The sequence below is a fragment of the Aquarana catesbeiana genome, linkage group LG03 (assembly GCF_042186555.1).
Source record: "Aquarana catesbeiana isolate 2022-GZ linkage group LG03, ASM4218655v1, whole genome shotgun sequence".
Taxonomy (NCBI): Eukaryota; Metazoa; Chordata; class Amphibia; order Anura; family Ranidae; genus Aquarana; species Aquarana catesbeiana.
Window position 1 is genome coordinate 682,511,473 of NC_133326.1, and position 16,249 is coordinate 682,527,721.

At 45.9% G+C, this 16,249-nt stretch overlaps 1 protein-coding gene across 3 annotated transcripts in view; it reads right to left on the reverse strand.

Moving 5' to 3' along the window:
- Positions 1-16,249, reverse strand: part of LOC141133527 (protein mono-ADP-ribosyltransferase TIPARP-like) — a 105,382-nt gene that overhangs the window by 73,786 nt on the left and 15,347 nt on the right. Inside the window, exon 2 of one of the 3 annotated variants that reach the window (XM_073622958.1) lies at positions 14,756-14,820. The exons of 1 other annotated variant lie outside the window; for it this stretch is intronic. The gene's annotated coding sequence lies outside the window, so the exon portion shown is untranslated. Of the gene's footprint in view, positions 1-14,755; positions 14,821-15,124; positions 15,761-16,249 lie in introns of those variants that run through there. One more of the 3 variants, XM_073622959.1, reaches the window with a different exon arrangement.

The following is a 16,249-nucleotide window of genomic DNA, read 5'->3' on the forward strand; positions in this document are numbered from 1 at the left end:
GGACAGACGTGAGCCAAGGAGTATGCACTAAACAGGAGCTCCTGTTATCCTAAAGCAATCCATCGCCATCCTTCCTCCAGCGCACCTTGGTGAGTCTGCCTTGCAACCCTACTTGTCCCTGGACATCTGCCTCTGCCCCTGCCTAAATTTCTGAGCCTGGACGGCAGATCGTGCAGATATCAAGGCCAGGGCCGACTCCACACATCCTCTGCCATGCCACCATCTTGAGGCCTACGGAGAACGGTCATCCTTCAGCCAACCATCGCCATCCTTCCTCCAGCGCACCTTGGTGAGTCTGCTTCGCAACCCTACTTGTCCGTGGACATCTCCTGCCTCTGCCCCAGCCTAAATTTCCGAGCCTGGACGGCCAATTGTGCGGATATCCAGGCCGAGATCGGCTCCACACATCCGCGTGCTGTCGCCATCTTAGCAGTGCCCGGAGCCTTCCATAAGATTTAATGACACGGTGGTGTGGCAGGAAGACAACTGAGATGGCTGCTTGCTGAAACAGTTCTGAGGGACGCCGGCTTTCTGGGGCTCTCTTTGAGGTGAGGGTGATCACCTCAAAATTACACAGCAACCGGATCAATTGATTCACCAGAACACCAGGACCATGTCGAAACAAAGAAATGAAAGATCCGCTCCACGGAAACTCACAGAATTCTACCCGGGGAAAAACAGCTTCCAAAATGGCGCCGGCGGACCTGCGGCTGCATCCCGCGGTGGCCCGAACTTCTCACAAGCACAACAGAATGCTGCAGACACAGCAATATCCTCTCCTCACCTGCATGGGAACGCTTCCCTCGCCTCCACACCGTCCACCAGCCCAGCCAAATCTAAAATGAAGCTCTCACAGGACACAGCACAAGACACTGAGATGAGCCATAGTTAGCTCCCCCTATGTGCTCAGCCATAGATAACTCCATCGCTGCATATCCCATTACTAACCAGCATGTGTTGGACACTACATTGAGAGACATGCTTCTCACACTGCAAACCTCCATCCACTCTGATATCTCCAAAATGATGCATCATTTTACCTCAGAAATGACATGTATGGGAGAGAGAGTCACTATCATTGAAAACAAAATGGGGGAAGTGACCACCTCATTCAATACCTTAGTGGATGCTCAGAGTGAAGGGGTTGAAGATATAGAGTGGATGAAAGCTAAGATCTCTGACTTAGAAGTCCAGAAGGAACGACTTAAAAATAAGAGGCATACCAGAGACAGTCCATCCCTCAGCAGTTGATGTCTGCTTTTCTCCCTGACGCATTCCCGGGTGAATTAATAATTGATCACATACACCGGTTGCCAAAACCATCCTATCTGCCAGAAAATGTCCCAAGAGACACTATTGTTAGAATTCATTTTTTTCCACGTCAAGGAAAATCTGATGCGTGCCGCACGCAACCAAGCTGAATACCCCCAGCAATATGCCAATCTGGCTTTCTACTCCGATCTATCTAAATATACCATGCTGCAACGCAAAAACTTAGCCACTATTACAAAACCCCTGCGAAACCATCAGATATCATACAAGGTCATCCAGTTAAGCTGATCATCACTAAGGTCAACAAAACCCACTATGTCCATACCCTTGATGAAGGTCTTTCTCTGCTGCGACAATGGCACATCCTGGAACCACTGGAACAGAGGCAGCATAATCGCAGCCAAGGCTCCCGCACCACCGGTGACTGGGATGATTTTGATCCATCGGATGATATGACCACCTGAGTCACTAAAGTTATTTCTAGCTTACGTGTAAGCCCTAGATTGCTTGCTTCTTCCTACAGCATCTGACGACCTCCAGATCTACAAGGTTCCTATAAGAACTTCTCCACAAACAGTGAGTCCACCAAATCTACCAAATTGCGTCTACAATCTACAGTTCCTTTTCAATGCCGTATTTAGGCATGTCCTTGACATCTCCATCCTCAAACTTATATAGCTGCAACTACCTGCCATTTCTCCATACTTGCAGGAAAGATCTTCAAGAACTAAGCAAACATTATCTCTCCTGGGCTGGTAGAGCAGCAGCGTTTAAAATGATAACCCTTCCGAAACTCTTGTACCTATATAGAGCCCTACCAATACAGGTCCCCAAATCTTTTTTCCAAGCTATTAAAAGATTACTGAGCGCGTCTATATGGCAAGGTAAGAAACCTCGTTGTTCTTATGCCACTATTGTAAAACACAAAATTGCAGGAGGTATGAGCTTCCCAGACACAAAAGAGTACTACATGGCTGTTGTACTGGATCAAATCAAACATTGGTTTACGCTTCTGTTTCACAAACAATGGCAATTTATCGAGCAGTCATTTGTACCTGAAGGCAATTTAAGCTCTCTTCTGCTAGCTCAGAAAACTCACATAAAACCCAAAAAAACAGATCACCCAACGATAGCGGTCGCAGTTGAGGCATGGCACATCCCTAACAGAACACACCCAATCAGCATATCCCCCTATGGAGGTATTCAACTTCTTACTCCCTGATCTGTCTCTTAAACACTGGTCAAACATAAAAAGCCTCCCACTGAAAGAACTAATACATAATGACCAACTCCTTCCATTCCAAACCCTTAAAACTAGATACCTAATACCATCGCAAGGTGCATAGACATATAAACGTATAGCCACCTACCTGGGAAAAAAAATCCTTCCCCATCAGTCATAATTTCTTCAGTCAAGGTTTCCTTCCTTGTATATGAAAAAATTTAACAAAAATGATTTTGGAAAAACGCCAACATAACAGGCATATGTAGTGTCATGTCATTTCAAATACTATATCAAAATTGTAAATAAACTGACCGTACAGACTGTGTAACTGTTCAAAGTATACTGCATCCAAAACAGGGTAAGGTATTAACCACTTGCTTACAGGGCACCTAAACCCCCCTCCTGCCCAGACCAATTTTCAGCTTACAGCGCTGTCACAATTTGAATGACAATTACTCAGTCATGTAATACTGTACCCAAATTAATTTTTTGTCCTTTTTTTCATACAAATAGAGCTTTCTTTTGGTGGCATTTGATCACCTCTGGGTTTTTTATTTTTTGAGCTATAAATGAAAAAAGACCGAAAATTTTGAAAAAAAAAAAACATTTTTCTTAGTTTATGTGATAAAATTTTGCAAATTATTAATTTTTCTTCAGATATTTTGGCTACAATTTATACTGCTACATATCTTTGGTAAAAATAACCCAAATTAGTGGATATTATTTGGTCTGTGGGAAAGTTAGAGAGTCTACAAGCTGTGGTGCAAATCATAAAAAATTAATCACACCTGATGTACTGGCGGCCTATCTCATTTCTTGCGACCCGAACAAGCCAGGAAAGTGCAAATACCCCCCAAATGACCCCTTTTTTGAAAGTAGACATTTTAAGGTATTTAGTAAGATGCATGGTGAGGCTTTTGATGTTGTCATTTTTTTCCCCACAATTCTTTGCAAAATGAAGATTTTTTTTTGTTCCCCACAAAATTGTCATTGTAATAGGTTATTTCTCTCACATGGCATGTGTATACCACAAATGACGACCCAAAATACATTCTGCTACTCCTCCTAAGTATGTCGATACCAAATGTGTGAGACTTTTACACAGCCTGGCCACATACAGAGGCCCAATATTGAAATAGCACCATCAGGCGTTCTAGGAGCATAAATTACACATCTCATTTCTCAACCACCTATTATACTTTTGAAGGCCCTGGAGCACCAGGATAATGGAAACGCCCACAAAGTGACCCCATTTTGGAAAGCTAACACCCCAACGTATAATCTATGAGGCATAATGAGTCTTTTGAATGGTTTATTTTTTTCCAGAAGTTTTTGGAAAATGTTGAAAAAAAATGAAACCGCATTTTTTTTACGCAAAGTTGTGCATTTATAAGATATTTCCAACACATAGCATGTACATAGCAAAAATGACACACCAAAATACATTCTGCTACTCCTCCTGAGTATGGTGATACCAAATGTGTGAGACTTTTACACAGCCTGGCCACATACAGAGGCCCAATATTGAAATAGCACCATCAGGTGTTCCAGGGACACATAGCATGCACATACCAATAATTTCACCCCAAAATACATTATGCTGAACAAAGAGTAAACAAAAGATTACCTGTGGTTGTAGTAGCGCAGTTGTACACAGGAGGATAGCACTGGTCCAGGCAGCAGGCAGGGACTTGGTCAGCAAAAGCAAACGCAATTTTCCAGGGAACAGGCAGGAATTCTGTCCATAGTCGGTACAGGCAGCAGGCAGGGATACTGTCCATATACAGTCCAGGGTCAGTGCAGGCAGAGATTGTCAGCAGTGCCAATATATTGGTCCTTGTAGTAGGCAGGTCCATGTGGTGTGGTCAGTTCATGCGACAGGCAGAGGCATGACGGCATAGGTCCTACAGGCAGCAGGCAGAAGTAGGGCCTCGTTCAGGACAGAATGGGGACAGGGGTAGAGGCTTCTCCCACCCAAATCTCTTTGAAGCCTCCGAGTCTCCAGACCCTAATCTAGGAATGAGAAAACAAATGAAATTGTTTTCTTCATCCAGAAAAACAATTCTGGAGCCCCTCACATATGTGAGATCCCTGTGTTCTGAATCCCACTAGTCCACTGGCAGGGTACAAGATCAGTCCAAGAGGCAGGCAAGAGGCATGGTCAAACAGTCCAGGGTCAGTTCCAGATCAGGCAGAGGTATGTACAGAATCGTTAGGCAGAAGCGTGGTCGAATAACAGTCCAGGGTCAGTTCCAGATCAGGCAGAGGTATAAACAGAATCGGTAGGCAGAAGCGTGGTTGAATAACAGTCCAGGGTCAGTTCCAGATCAGGCAGAGATATAAACAGAATCGGTAGGCAGAAGCATGGTCGAATAACAAGCCAGGGTCAGTTACAGAGCAAGCAGAGGCATAAGGGGTGTGAAGGTAAATGGCAGGAAGTGAGGGTTATGTTTACCATACTTCACTAATAATTTAGTGAAGTATGGTAAAGGCGGAAACAGTCAACTATGCAGAGGCCTGGTTGGGAAGGACATTGGGGACAATGATAAGTGGTGTCTCTTCTCACTCCTCGTTTGGAGCACACCCGGCATTTTTTTCTGACGTTTTTGGCCTGTTGGTCTGGGAATGATTTTATCGGGAAAGTGGCGTTCAGAGAGTCTGCTAATCACATCAGATCTAATGTTTTCTGGTGGGCCATTCGGGTATATAAGGGCAGTGGTGATTTCCTCCTGGTAGCCAAGGAAGGGTTTGGGTCTTTTAGTGGAGTTGCGATAGATTACATAGGTATTGTATATGGCCAAATTAAACAAATAAATTGAAACTTTTTTATACCACTGGTATGTTCTTCTAGTGGAAAGTAGGGTTTCAAGCATCTGGTCATTGAGGTTGACACACCCCCCATGAACATGTTGTATTCCTGGATACATGTTGGCTTTTGGATTGGGCCATTCCTCCTGGTGATCTCAACAAATGTATTTTTGTGGATCGAAGAAACATGTAGACGTCCCTTCTGTCCCTCCACTTCACAGCCAGAATGTTCTCATTCCGTAAGCTTGCCGCCTCCCCTCTTCTTAACTTCTTGTTGACGAGGCTTTGAGGAAAGTCCTTCCGGTTCGTCCTTATGGTGCCGTATGCCGGAGTGTTCTTTCTGTGAAGGTTTTGGAACAGGGGCAAACTAGAATAAAAATTTCCACATACAAATGATAGCCTTTCTCCAGGAGTGGGTTTATGAGTTCCCAAATGACTTTCCCGCTTGATCCAATGTATTCTGGGCAATTAGGAGGATGTAGCTGGGTGTCCTTCATATACCATGAAGGCATAGGTATACCTTGTAGCGCGATCGCACAATTTGTACATCTTCACCCCATAGTGGGCCCTTTTGGTGGGAATAAATTGTTTTAAGCCCAGCCTGCCAGAAAATTTGATAAGGGACTCATCCACACATATGTGTTGGTCTGGGGTAACCAACTGGGGGAAGATTTCAGAAAAATAATTTATTAGCAGCCGAATTTTATAAAGCTTGTCAAAATTTGGGTGATTTCGGGGAGGGCACTGGGTATTGTCGTTAGTGTAGGAATCTCATAATCATGAGATATCTGGTCCTGGGCATTACTGAGGAAAAGATGGGCATGTGGTAGATGGGGAGGGTAGACCAATGTGAATGTAATTCATTTTTTCTGTTTAGTCCCATACAGAATGTGAGGCTCAAAAACTCCTCCACTGTTAGGGCTCTCCACTCGTAGGGACGGGCATAAGAGGACGTTGGGTTACTTGCTATAAATTGTTGTGCATACAGGTTGCACTGGGCCACAATCAATGCAAGCATGTCCTCAGTAAAAATTAAATGGAAAAATTTTCAACCTGGACTCCTGGCTGGGCAGTGAAAGGGGGAACATTAGCTTCTCCTGAATTAGGGAAGACTGGCATGGGACCTAACCCTTTGGGACTGAGGTGACACCCCACTGGTATGTGGCCTTTGCCGAGGTACTGCGGTGCTGGTGGATGGCACTGCCTCCTCACCAGTACGCCTTCGTCTGGCGGGCGGACTCTCATCCTCCTCCTCTGAAGCTGTCAGTGTACCACTGGTTAGGACAGGCTCGTTGTCCACGTCAGACTCAGAATCTGAAAATGAGGAGGAATCCAAAGTGGAGAGCTCCCCGTTGCTTTCGTCGCCCGCAAGAATATTGTACGCCTCCTCAGCTGAATATAATCTTCTAGCCATTGTTGGTGATGACAGAAGGCACTGATGACAAGTGACACTGATAATAGCTGGCACTCTTATGCGGCACTGATGACACGTGACACTGATACGTGGCACTGGTGACACTGATAACAGATGGCACGTGGCACTGATGACAGATGGTACTGATAGATGGTACTGACAGATGGTACTGACGGGTTGCACTGACAGATGGCACTGACAGGTGGAACTGATGGCAGATGGCACTGGCAGATGGCACTGGCAGAGGCAGATGGCACTGGCAGATGGGACTAGCAGATGGCACTGGCAGATGGGACTGGCAGGTGGGACTGACAGATGGGAGTGATATATACTGTTGGCACTGTGTATGTGTTTTTTTTAATGCACTCACAAGCTCACAATTCGCAATCCAGAAGCACACGGTCTCTGTGTGAGGAGGGAGAGCCGGCAATGAGGGATGATCTCATATGTTTACATTTGAGATCATCTCCCATTGGAAGCTGCGATCGCGTTGTAAAAGGCCGCTGTGATTGACATTTACGGCGATCTGTGACTGGCTGTGTCCAAGTGACACGACCAGCACAGAATTTCCCCGATGCGCGCCCGTGGGAGCGCGCATCGCGGAAGTAAACAGGAGGACGCTCTCCCGGCAATTGGCGTCCGCGCTGCAGTCGTCTTTTGGTTATAGCGCGGGCGCGAAGTGGTTAAAAACGTGCTGGGATTGTAAGCCTGATTTGTTTCGGTTCAGTGAGGTGAGATGAAAATAACTACTCGGGGCGCATCTGGGCCCAAAAAGGAGGGGGGGGTCCCTCACAAAAGGATGCCCTGACACAGCCCAATATTGTTCACCTCGTAGAGTCCTCAGATGACAAAAGTTGCTAAAAGGAAAAAAGGGAGGATAAACGTTGGTATAGTATTTAAAAAACAAACTCATATAAAAAACAAAGCTTTAAAATATAATAAATAAAGCATATGTGAATGCATATCTGAAAAGATATATGAGTTGAAAGGGTGAAAGTGTGGCTGGTGTCCCTGGAGGCGCGGTTCGCGCACCATCCTCTTGGGGGACACCCAGCGCTAGCCCCGCCCAGCCCAGCATGTGTGGGTGATTGGCCTAATGGCTGTACTCCCACACATAAAACAGGTCCTCGGTCGAGGTAGCCCTCCATGCTGCATGGGTGGTGAGATCAAGGACCTGTTTATCTTTCAGTGACACACCAGGTAATTTTCATTTGCCTAACCTCAGTTTTCACTTTATAAAGCTCCAGAGCACTATACCCTTTTATCTAGAGGGAATCTGGGTTATGAGTACACCCTCTCTCTCCATCAGATCTCCTCACTCAATGGACATACTTCTCTTTATTTCTTACTCTCACTTTAACCAAGTGTTTGATCCAGCATTTTTTATCTGGATTTTTTCTATTCTTGTCTCTTTAGCAAACTGCAGGCTGTCTTATTTGGCCATTCTTGTGGTATCCTCAAGTCTTTTGGCGGATTTTGTAGACCATACAGCATCTCTAGGTCCTTGTCCTCTCCTTGCCTGAGTTGTGTGCACCCGGCTGGGCAGGTATCTGTACATTCCCATTTCTATATACAGATATTTTCATATAGTGCCATACACATGTCATATATGATTTTATTAGGTCTGTACACCTACCTTTCACCCTCCCAACTCGTATATCTTTTCAGATATGCATTCACATATGCTTTATTATATTTTAAAGCTTTGTTTTTTTTTATGAGTTTGTTTTTTATATACTATACCAAAGTTTATCCTCCCCTTTTCCCCAGCGATTTGGGGGCAATCCAGTTGCATGCAGAGGGTTTCTCAACCAGGTTGAGATATACTTTGAAATGCTGCCCCAGGCGTTTCCCACGGACAGAAGCAAAGTAGGTTTCGTGATATCTTTGCTTTCTGAGAGAGCCTAGGTCTGGGCAAACCCTCTATGGGAGACACAAAAACCCGTGGACCAGAGTTACCCAGAATTTGTGGCTTCCTTCAAAAGGGTATTTGACGTTCCCGCACGCTCCGCTTCTGCTGCCAAGAGCCTCATGTCCATCAAACAGAGTACGAGAACTGTTGCCGATTACGCCATTGAATTCTGTACTCTGGCAGAAGAGGTTGCTTGGAACAATGAGGCCCTCGTGGCTGCCTTCTCTCATGATCTCTCGGATAACATCAAGGATGAGATAGCAGCCCGAGATACACCCACTGAGCTGGAGAGGTTGATCACATTTGCCATCGTCATTGACTCCAGACTCAGAGAAAGTCTCTCTTTTAAGGAGCGCTGGCGCAAGCCTCCTGTACATTTGTCTCCAAGCTTTGCAGTCCCACCCTTGCCTCCCTCACCTCCCATGCCTCCTGGTACCGAGTTGGTCTGTGGTTGGTCATGCACTTGGGCTTTACTCGTCTCTCTGCGGATGAGAGAGCCCTTAGGAGGAGGGAGAGATTGTGCCTTTATTGTGGCCAGGCTGGTCACTTTTTGAAGTCTTGTCCTACCCGTCTAGGGAACACCCGAACCTTGAGGTCCTGTCACGGACAGACCTTAGGTGGTGTTGTTTCGTCTCCAGTTTCCCAGAAAGATAAGCCCCTGGTTTCGGTTACCCTGTCTTGGACTGAGTCTTCCATCAAGATACAGGCTCTAAACAACTCTGGGGCTGCAGGCCTGTTCATTGATGCTGCCTTTGTATCGAAGCACTCGATTCCGCTGCAGCTGCGTGACACTCCACTTGCCATTGAGGCTCTTGACGGGAGACCTCTACAGCCTGCCCATGTGACTCATGAGACTGTTCCATTGTCCATGGCCGTAGGGGCTGTTCACCATGAGATAATCCAATTCCAAGTTATTTCCTCACCTAAGTTTCCGCTGATTATTGGTTATCCTTGGTTACAGAGGCACAACCCTTCTTTTGATTGGCTCTGTGCTGAGGTTCTGTCCTGGTTGCCACAGTGCAGTGAGAGATGCTTCCATAAGGTAGCCAAGGTCCTGTGCACCTCTTCACTCTCCTCCCTGCCAGAGGAGTACCGCAATTTTAGCGATGTCTTTGACAAAGGTCAAGCCGGTACTTTGCCTCCACACCAGTCGTATGATTGCGCAATTGACCTTCAACCTGGTGCCATACCCCCTCTTGGTCGGGTTTACCCTTTGTCGGTCTTGGAGGATAAGGCCATGGAAGAGTATGTTGCAGACCCACTTTCTCGAGGTTTCATCCGCAAATCCTCATCTTCTGCAGGTGCTGGTTTCTTTTTTGTGAAGAAGAAGAGTGGTGAACTGAGACCTTGTATCAATTATAGGGGTCTCAATCGTTTCACGATTAAGAATGCCTATCCCATTCCGTTGATTACGGAGTTATTTGACCGCCTCAAGGGAGCAACGGTTTTCACAAAGCTTGATTTGAGAGGGGCATACAATCTCCTCAGGATTAAGGAGGGCGACGAGTGGAAAACTGCGTTTAATACCAGATCAGATCATTATGAGTATCTCGTAATGCCTTTTGGCCTTTGTAACACTGCGGCAGTTTTCCAGGAGTTCATTAACGATGTCCTCCGAGATTTGTTGCAGTTATGTGTGGTGGTTTATCTCGACGATATCCTCAAATTTTCCAAGTCCCTGGAGAGCCACCACACAGATGTCTGTCGTGTGCTTCAGAGACTAAGAGAGAACAATCTCTACTGTAAATTGGAAAAGTGTGAATTCCATTGTGAACAGGTTAAATTCCTGGGCATGTAATTTCCACTGCTGGTTTTTTCGTTGAACCCAGAGAAACTTTCAGCGGTCCTACAGTGGTCTCGACCCATGGGTTTACTTCCTCTGCAGCGTTTTCTTGGCTTTGCCAACTATTATCGGAAGTTTATTCGTAACTTCTCGTCTCTGGTCAAGCCCCTTACTGATATGACCACGAAAGACGGCAACCCACAGAGTTGGTCTCTGGAGTCAATTAAGGCCTTTGAGAGTCTCAAGGCTGCCTTTGTTTCTGCTCCTGTGTTGGCACACCCTGATCCTACGTTGCCTTTTATTCTAGAAGGTTATGCTTCTGAGACTGGAGTTGGCACCCTTCCGTCTCAACATCCTAACTTTGAGTGCACTATGCATCCGTGTGTCTACTTTTCCAAGAAATTGTCACCGGCAGAGTGCAATTACGAGATTGGTGACAGAGATCTATTGGCGATCATTTTAGCTCTGAAAGAATGGAGACATTGAAGGTACTACTGTGCCGGTTCTCATTCTTACTGACCATACCCGGTACTAAGAATGTAAGGGCTGACGCCTTGTCATGACAATTTTCCTCCACTTCCAAGATGGAGTTGGTTCCAGTTCCTCCTGATCGTATTCTGACTACGGTTCGCACTAGTCTTACTTCTCCTTTGGGTGACAAAATTCTTGCTGCTCAGGTCGATGCTCCTCCTGAGAAACCTTGTGACCGCTGCTTTGTTCCCGAGAGTCTCCATACTGCTGTGCTCCAGACTTACCATTCTCCCAAAGCTGCTGGCCACCCTGGGAAGAATCAACTCTTTTAGGCCATTTCCCAACAATTCTGGTGGCCTAGTCTACGTGCTGATGTAACCTCCTTCGTAGCTGCCTGGTCCATGTGTTCTCAGAGTAAGACTCCACGACACCTTCCAGTGGGCCTCCTACAACCCATACCAAATGGAGAGAGGCCCTGGACCCAGCTGTCTGTGGTTTTAATTGTGCAGTTACCCAACTCCCAGGGCAACACAGTTATCCTTATGGTGGTTGACCGGTTCTCAAAAATGTTGCATTGTATTCCACTCAAGAAGTTGCCTACTTCTAAGGAACTGGCTTCTATTTTTGCTCAGGAGATCTTCCACTTACATGGGCTACCCAAGGTGATTGTCTCAGACAGGTGTAGTCAGTTTGTCCCGGTTCTGGCGAGCCTTTTGTGCACAGCTGGGTATTCAGCTTGCTTTCTCCTCTGCGTATCACCCGCAGTCTGATGGGGCCGCAGAACAAGCCAATCAGTCCTTGGAGCAATTCCTACGTTGCTATATTTCTGACCATCATAACAACTGGTCAGAACTCTTACCGTGGGCGGAGTTTGCTCACAATAGTGCCTTGAATTCAGCTTCCCATTTGTCCCCGTTTATGGCGAACTATGGTTTCCAACCTTCCGTGTTGCCTGCCTCATTTGTTCCGCAGAGTATTCCTGCATTAGAGGAGCATCTCCGTGGCCTTCGTTCCACTTGGGCACAAGTCCAGGAGACTTTGCGACATGCTAACATTAGGTACAGACTCCATGCTGACCGCACACACCTGCCTGCGCCTTTCTACCAGGTTGGGGACAGAGTCTGACTGTTGTCTTGCAACCTCTGACTTCGTGTTCCTTCTTTGAAGTTCGCACCTCAGTTTATTGGGCCTTTCCGTATCCTTCGCAGGATTAACCCAGTGGCTTACGCGTTGGACCTTCCTCCTAGTATGCACATCTCTAATGTGTTTCATGTCTCCTTATTGAAACCTTTGGTCTGCAACTGCTTTACCATCTCGGTGCCACATCCTCACCCCATACAGGTTGAGAACCATGAGGAGTATGAAGTATAATCCATTGTTGACTCCTGTAGGTTCCGTGGGCGCATACAGTACCTGGTGCATTGGAAGGGGTACGGTCCGGAGGAACGCTCTTGGGTCTCATCCTCGGACGTACATGCCCCTGTCCTCCTCCATGATTTCCACAGACGTTTTCCCCTCAAGCCTGGTGGTCCTCCGAGGGGGAGGGGTCGTTGAGGAGGGGGTACTGTCAGGGCTGGGCTCAGCCCTTCCTTCTCTGAGCTGGCCGCTCAGCTGTCGGCTAATTGCCTGCTCCCTTCTCTCCACAGTGACTCAGCTGTTGATGATCTGCTCGTCAGTCCTGACTACTTAAAGCTGTCCAGATCACTTCATCTCTGCCTTCGCCTTTGGTCACATCTCAGACTTTCTCCTGCGTTTCTGTTGAAGACTTGCTCGGCTGACATCCATTCCGGCTCCTGATCCTGCTTGCTGTACTACTACGTTGATCTCTGGCTCTCTGACATTGGCATTGGCTGACTACCCGATCTAGTTACTGAACTCTGGCTATGTATTGACTACGCTTACTCTGTTTACCTTTTTATTATTATTAAACAATTGTGATTAACTGTACTTCTGTCTCGGTCTAATTCATGGTTTCTAACAACAGCATACCCCTGAACAAGAGAAAGTATATTTACAGTCTTGAAACGCGTTGGGTACGTCTGTTGTCCTCACTTGTACTTCAACAGATTTCAACTGTGGTCATTTGTGATATTAACTGTTTTTTCTGTATCAGCATCCTACTTAATCTTCATGTATTGCTTATGTATATGATCATTCTTTTCAACTTTAAACTATTAAAGATTTATACATTTTTCTAAATACCTGTGTGATACTCTAGCTGCTTTCTGTCCCCTTTGTCAAAGTCCCACCCAGAAGAAAATTGTCTTTATTTATGTAATTTAGGGATGTGGGCCAGTAGCAGGTGACTTTGTGACTATTAGCACCATTTCTAAATAATCTCATAAACTTCTCTCCCAGCACAGCAGATCCCCTTCCATTCAGGTGCAAACCGTCTGTGGCATATAGGTTGCACCCCAATAAAAAGTCAGCCCAGTGCTCTAGAAACCCAAATCCCTCCTCCCTACACCAGGTCTTTAGCCATGCATTCAGCTCTCTAATCTCCCTCTGCCTTTCCTGTGTTGCGCATGGCACAGGCAATATTTCAGAGAATATTACCTTGGAGGTCCTTCCCTTCAACTTGCAGCCTAGTTCATTAAATTGATTCATAAGGAGCCTCCACCTTCCATGTATTCTGTCATTGGTTCCAACATGAACCAAGACAGCTGGGTCATGCCCAGCCCCTCCCAGTAATTTGTCAACCCGGTCAACCACATGCTGAGCCCTGGCACCAGGGAAACAGCAAACCATTCGGTTGAGGCGATCCTGGCGACAAATTATTCTATTAGTCCTTCTGATTATAGAATCCACTATTACCACCAACTGTCTAGGCCTACCTGCACTCCCCTCACCACCTCTACTAGATGGGCTGCTCTCCCGACTGTTAGGGGTAGCAGTGACATCTAGGGCTGCCACCTCTGTGTTTGCCAACTCCACAACTTCACCCAACTTGGCAAATTTGTTTTGATGCACAAATACAGGACTGGCTTTCCTTTTCTGTGAGCCCCTTCCACTCCCTCTAACTACATTAACCCATCTTCCTATCCGATAATCCTGACTTGCCCCTCCAATCTCCACATCAACCCTACTGACCACCTGCTCAGCGAGCAGAGGACCCCTTTCAAGGTTTTCCTTTCTGCCCAGTGTTGTAACTTGCTCCTCCAGATCTCTAATGAAAGCTTCCAGAAGGGCAACCCACTCACATCTGTCACAGCGGTATCCATCCTGGAGCCGTTGCACCAATTTTGCATACATGTAGCACACTGTGCACTGAGCAAAACCTTCAACCCTGCTAGCACTCATTTCCCAGTTACAATATAATTACTTATAGGAAGTTTAAGATGTTACTTACAGGTTAGAAGACACCTGTCTTAACTCCTGTTTTCAAATCCTGGTTATTAACTCTCCACTTTAGTTCAAAATTGCACTTATGTTCACAAATTCCAGATGCAAGCCAGCATTGGCAGGGAGCCAGCTCCAATGGGAGTTTGTATAGACACTTATATACACCTGTAAACAATTAACCACTCCCCTTAATCAGTAGAGGGGAAAAAATGTGCTGTTTAAAAAGTGTCAGAAAAAGGGAGGGGAAAAAAAAGTGTTTTAAACACTGATAGCAAACTTATCAAATAAAGGAGGAAAAAAAAAACACTTGCAAGCACAAGCAGTCAAAAGCACAAAAGCACAACTCCTGGTTATTAACTCTCCACTTTAGTTTAAAATTGCACTTATGTTCACAAATTGAAGAAGCAAGCCAGCATTAGCAGGGATTCCTTCTCCTTGTCCAAGAGAAAGAATCATTCTTAGGCTGAGCTCTCTGGATGGTGCCAAAGACCCCAAGACAGAAGACCATAGGAGATCAAAGTGTCTTACCTGGCACCAGTACGTATATATCCCTGGCTCTAGTTCCCTGGGCACTCCTCGGTGTCTACACAGCCCTGAAATCACATTGAAATCATTACCCAGAAGCCTGAACCTGTTAAATGAACAAGGAACTTCCTTCTATTCAGCGGTTGTTTATGATATAATCCGTGCATGAATCTGGTCACCCATTAACTGAAGACTTTAAACAAAAAGCACTATTATCTATCCTGACAAAGTTCTAGGGAAAGGAATTTCCCGAAATAACAAAAGAGGATGATTTGGCACAGGTTGACTCACAATGTGATTCACGTTTCAAGTCATGTCCCTTCATTTCCCTAAAAAAAAAAGTTTGAGATAACATTTACATATTATTCTTACCTTTTATCTGCTTTTTCCAGCAGTGCCTAGAGGAGGATGACAGCATCGACCTTCTGGCCAGATCTTGGAGAATGTTGCCGCTGTGCTGTGGCATCTTCTCACATGGTGTGGCCTACTCAACATTCCCTGGGAGGTGCTATCACCCCCGCCAACTACAGAAGTTGGGGAAAGGTCACTATATTATGTGCCACACCCGGGTGAACTCTGCGAAAGCTGGAAATCACTGCAGTAGGCACCACTACTACAGTGATCACCACTAGCTTCTGCCCTTCTCCATAGCTGAAGTGGGTCTCTTGCTCGGCACTGTGAAGTGTTCTCTGATTGGATAAGGAGGAAGGGTGCCAGGCAGTGACATCAGGATCTCCACCTCGTCCCAATCAGAGAGCGCTTTGCATTCTTTGATAAAAATTCAAGGCATTTCATGAATGCCGCTCATGTGACGCAGGACCTGGAGCTATAAGCTAGTTAAGATCATAGTAGTAAAGGTGCCTAATATAGTCATTTTTAGCTTGCACAGGAATCCAAGTTGCACCAATGTAACTTAGTAAAAAGCCCTTTGCTTGCCTTTATCTGGCCCTTGGGGCACTATTCCTCTCACTTATATGAGACACTAATCTGCCCTCAACAAAAATGGGGCATAATTCATGCCACTGGCAATAACAATGGGGCAAATATCAAAGATGGGGCACTGTTTACTCCCACTGTTTACTCCCACTGATGCCTGGAAAATGTTCTATTCAAGCTGGCCACAGTCCGGCCTCCCTAAAGTCCAAAGGACAGTAGACCGGCCCTTTGTTTAAAACGTTTGGAGACCCCTGCCCTATGTAAAGTTTAGTGTAAAAAAATCAAATAAAACCCAACCACCTAACCCATCCCCCTCTCCCCCCCAAAAAATGCTTTTTTCACCCCCATGCACATACGAACATACACGTGCGTCTGGGGTGCCTAGGTGTGGAGTGTGATAGGTCTGGTGCAGAGTTGAGTATGTTTCTTAGTAAGGGATATACAGTAGACATTATAGGTATCACTAACAGGGTGTCAGATCATTCTGTATCTGGTAACGAACCTACGTCTGCCTTCCATCCCTTCCTACATGGCAAGGAGAAACTTTTTATGTTCTGAATA